Consider the following 5,132-nt stretch of genomic DNA (forward strand, 5'->3'; position numbering starts at 1 on the left):
TTGTGTCTTCGAGAATTTATACGTTGAAACCTAATCCCAATATAATGGATATTTGGAGGTGGGACATTTGGGAGTTGATTAGGCCATGGGTATGGAGCACTCATGAATGAGGTCTGTGTCATTGTAAGAAGATGCCACGGAGCTAGCTAAGTCTCTTTCTGCCATGTGAAGATACAAGGAGTACTTGGCAGTCTGCAACCCCAAAGAGAGCCCTCACTAGAACCTGACCATGCTGGCACCCTGATCTTGGACTTCCAGCCTCCAGACCTGTGAGAAATAAATTTCTGTTCTTTTTAAGCCACCAGTCTATGGTAATTTGTTAAAGCAGTCCCAGTGGACTAAGGCATGCCTATGTGGATGTTACTGTCTGTTAAACTGGGACAAAATCACTGCTGCTTGTGCCCCAACAGAACTCTTGGTAAAAAAAAAAAGTATTTTTTAATTTCTTGAGTGCTACCTTTCACTATAAGACTTGGGCACAAGTCTACCGGGGATTAGGTTGGGAGGTATATGCTGTGTTAGAGTCAAAAACTGTTTCTCCTCTCTGACAACCAAATCATTGTCACACCTAACTCTTCTCTTAGATTTGGAGGCTTCTCAGGTCCCCATTCACATAAATTTGAGGCACACCCTTCTTCCCAGTTCACAGACATGGAAAATGTGTCTGAAATTCATAGAAGCAGACAATTTATAATACAATCTGAAGCCCCCTTCTTATACAAGGATAAATAGAGAAATGAAGAAAAAAGATGTCAACTGTAAAGGTGGTGAAGCATACGGCAGAGAAGCAGAAGAGTGTTCTGCAATAATGCCACCTGAAAGATCAAAAATGTTTCAGGAATATTAATCTTAGAACATAAATCTAGAGACAGCTGGGAGGGGAGAAAGAAGGAGTGTTTGAGAGAGACCAGCTGAGACAGATCAAGAGGAAGGGAGTGGGAGGCAGGATCTATATTGGAGGTGAGACTCGGGGTATAGGAGTCAGTAATTCCTGGGTCTTGCAATTATAAAAGCATTGATGATACACTGTTATTCACTTACCAATTGACAAAGATTCAAGAAGTAATAATACTCAATTTGGCGAAGGGTATGGTAAGAGGAACTCTCCTTCACAGCTAATTTATGGGTTTGCTTTGTAATCTCTTTGTTTCCTTTCAATTTTCATTGATAACACTTCTTTTATACACAATAGAAAGTTAGAAGTAAACTATTTCTCTATGCATTATCCCAGGCAGAAATTTAGGTCAGAGCTTTACCAAAACAGATGCCTTTGTTTGATCTTTTCATATATTTAACAGTGCTTTATGAATAATGACATGTCTATAACTGGGAGAAATAGTAACTGATTTTCACATGTGGTGGATGACTGTGCTGTGTGCTTCTTCCGCTTCTCTGTAGAAAGCACTGTGAGTCAGACTCAGTTTCTTGAAAGCATTTAGAGCCTTAGGAACACATTTCTCTTTAGGCTTTTGGTTCTAACAGAACAAAGTAGATAGAGAATTGTAATGGCCTCCATTACATTGTCTGTGATTAAATAAATGGCTTCACAAATACCATTTTCTAATTATTAAGGAAATTGCTTAAATAATTTACTTTCAGATATGATTCAGAAAGAAACATTTGTGCCATTGCACTGGAATAAAAATAGTTTGTGTTGTTAATATGATGGTGCCAAAGGATCTTTTCCTTATGCATTTAAAACCAGTTTTGCAGATTTGCTTAGTTCATTAATTGATTCCCAAATATGGCTTTCTGAGTGGGAGAAAATCAGAAATGCATTATATTTTAATGACTGGATGAGAAAGGGAAGGACTCCAAGAGTAAATTGTAATGGGTGTTATCTACATTTATCAATTGAGCACATTCATTCTTTTATAAATAGAATCTTTAACTTTATTTTCTTGGCAATGAATAAATATAGAAAGAAAATAATACTTACTGAAACAAATGAGTCCATATATATCACTCCAGAATATGTCCAGAATATGGTTAGTATCATATTGCTCCCTGTTTATTTGGGAAAGGAAAGGAATACTTTTTCTTTTTTTTTTAAGACAGGGTCTCAGTCTGTCATCGTCCAGGCTGGAATGCAGTGGTGCGATAAGGGCTCACTGCAGCCTCAATCTCCTGGGCTCAAGCGATCCTCCCACCTCAGCTTCCCAAGTAACTAGGACCACAGGCACGTGCCAGTGGATTTAATTTTTAAGTGTCAATTTGACTGGATTAAGGAATATCTGGAAACCTGGTAAAGCATTATTTTGGGTGTGTCTGTGAGGGTGTTTCTGGAGGAGATTAGTGTGTAAGTCTGAGCAGATTAAGTAGGGAAGATCTTGCTGCAGTGTTGGTGGGCACCATTCAATTGGCTGGGAGCCTGGAAAAACAAATACAAGAGGTGAATTAGTCTCTGTTTGAGAGCCGGGATTGACTTGCTGGCCTTTGAACTCCAGGACTTACATCAGTGGCCACTCTGATCCTGAGGCTTTTGGCCTGAGCTATGCTACCAGCATCCCAGGGTCTCCAGCTTTTAGATGGCCTTTGCAGCCACCACAATCGAACTTTGCAGCCACCACAATCACATGAGCTGCCAATTCCCCTAATAAACCCTCTCTCATATATATACATTCCTATCCTATTGGTTCTGTCTCTCTGGAGAACCCTGACTAATACAAATTTGGTACTGGGGAAATCAAATACCATTTCTTTGTCAACCTAAGTAACAGAGAGAGGCTCTCCGAAAGAAAAGATGTTCATTTGGGAATAGAGCTTTGCAACGTGAACATGCATGCCACAGAATACTATGTGTGTATTCAGGGAGGTAAAGGAAGACACAGATTTTTAAAGGAAAAAAATGTGGAGGTTTACATAATTGTTTTGAAATAATTATCCTTGACTACAAAGATCAATAACAAGGGTGATGCCAGTCTGAAGTCAAGTAGGCAATTTCTGGGCAGATGTCCTTGCAGAAGTACTTTTTGTTTACAGTTGCAATGACTTTTGTGCAACTTTGTGGTTTTTGTAGTCTTTTCCATGATCAGGCGTACAAGCTTGAGAACCCTCCTTTCATGGTCTTCCCTGGCTGTGTTTGTTAGGGTTTTCTTGACATGAGTGACTCCATTTGATTCTGACAACTTTCACAACCTACTTAATATATTTCTCACAACACAATGAAAGAGATTTGTGAAACTGTTCCTTTGTAGGAAGGCTGTGATAAGTATATGAGGCTACTTAATGATGAAAGAAAAAAGTTTAAAAGCTAATCGTTATTGGTGCCATGAAAGCAGAAAATCACTTAATTATGACAGCCAAGCAATAGCCAGACTTTCAAACGGATAGCATATACATATAAAATTTGTAGACCACAACCAATCTTCAAATACAAGTGCAGAGAGTGTTTTGAAGATCATAGAGGAAGTGAAAATGCAGATAAAAAATATAATAAATCTCCTTTGCCAAATTACTCCATCAGGTACAACTTCTGCCACTTCACACATAGCACCATGTTTGCCTTCGAAAGACACTCATTATAAGAGAATAAAAAGAACTTGGCAAGCTCAGTGACCTTCTGAACCGAAAATACTTGTGTTATAAGGTTCCTCCAGTGTTGCAAAGTACATTAAATGGTGAACTATTTTTGATTAGGGATTTGACTGTCAAAGAAAATAGACTTCTTATAATCACCACTAAATCTAACATAGCAAAACTAGCACATGCCTCACTTTGGCGAATGGATGGTACTTTCAAAACTGTCCCCAGTTTTATTTTATTTTATTTTATTTTTTTATTTAATCAAGTATATACAATTCACACCCCTGTTGGATTAGAAAATTCTAGAACTTATTAACTCATATAGATATTAATGACTGGAAAAATTTTTCTTCTGAAAAAAAATTTTCAGAAGAAAATATATTTCAATTGAATCTCCAAACCATAATGACTGATTTGGAATTAGGTACAATCAAGGCTCTTAAAATTGAGTTTCAAAGTGTTACCAAATAGTTTGATTTTTCTATTTAGGCCAATGCATTTGGTGGACAATCCAGATGAGCTTATTGGTCATGCAAAATGACAATGACGAAAACGTCAGTTTAAAAATGAGTCATTTGCCTTCATTGGCATTCCTTCTAGCTGATGACATTCTGGGAGCTTTTTATAAATTAAAACTGCATTTGCCTGAAGAAGCTAGCAAAGTTACTGACTGTAAGTTGTCAGCAATATTTTTTTTTTTTTTGCTATTTGGTGTGTGTTCATCTTTGCATCATTTCCAAAACTGGTGGTAGAAATTGTGTGGAGACTCTTAGAGAATTTGAATTTGTTTTATGCGCTTTTTGCAAATTTAACTCCACCAAAGTGTGTTACTACAATGTTGACTTTGTGTAAGTGTTGTGCATGTATAGATGTTGAAACTTCCTCAGCAATGAAGAGATGTCCTTTTCGTACATCTGCATTTATACAAGATAAATTTTCTCGAGATCTTGGTTCTTTGGGTGATTGCGTACATGGTGAGACTTACCTCGGTTTTTGATCAATCTCATCAAAAGACTTAGATTGCTCATCACAATATTTTAGATGACCACAGTTATAAAGTTGAGTACACACAATTTCCAACCATAGTGATTATGTATTTATACATTTCCCTTTTTGATCTGTTTATGGATATGGTTTGTCTGCTCATAACTCTTATCCCAGTGCGACTGTCATGGTATACCTGAGTATTTATGCTTGCAAAAATACACACGTTATTATTGCCTATTTTATTGTGTAAAGTGGCCTATGAAGTGTTTTGTCATGTTTTTATATGTTCTCAAATAAATCCCTTTTTAAAAATATAAATAAATCTTTTAAAGATTTTTTTTTTTTTCATTTTGAGAGCAGGTACTGTTTATTAAGCTGACGAGACTCGAAAAATAACCATGGTAGACACCTTAGTTCATTCTTCTAATAAGCCTGTTGATCTGGTCCTCCCTGTTGCCAGCATCTCCACCTTCTACAAAATGGGTGGTCTTTTTCTTCATTCCACCTCATGGAGAAGATAATTTGAAGGGCCACAGGAAGTTATTTGCCTCTTTGAAGCGTTTTCCAACAGTATAGATCTCATGAATCAGATCCTCCATGCAGATGATGCCATATTTACC

General features: G+C 37.2%; 1 pseudogene; it reads right to left on the reverse strand.

The window, feature by feature from the left end:
- Window positions 1-4,922: 4,922 nt before the first annotated feature.
- LOC105526193 overlaps window positions 4,923-5,132 on the reverse strand; it is a 902-nt pseudogene continuing 692 nt past the window's right edge.

The sequence above is a fragment of the Colobus angolensis genome, unplaced genomic scaffold (assembly GCF_000951035.1).
Source record: "Colobus angolensis palliatus isolate OR3802 unplaced genomic scaffold, Cang.pa_1.0 Scaffold58, whole genome shotgun sequence".
NCBI lineage: Eukaryota > Metazoa > Chordata > Mammalia > Primates > Cercopithecidae > Colobus > Colobus angolensis.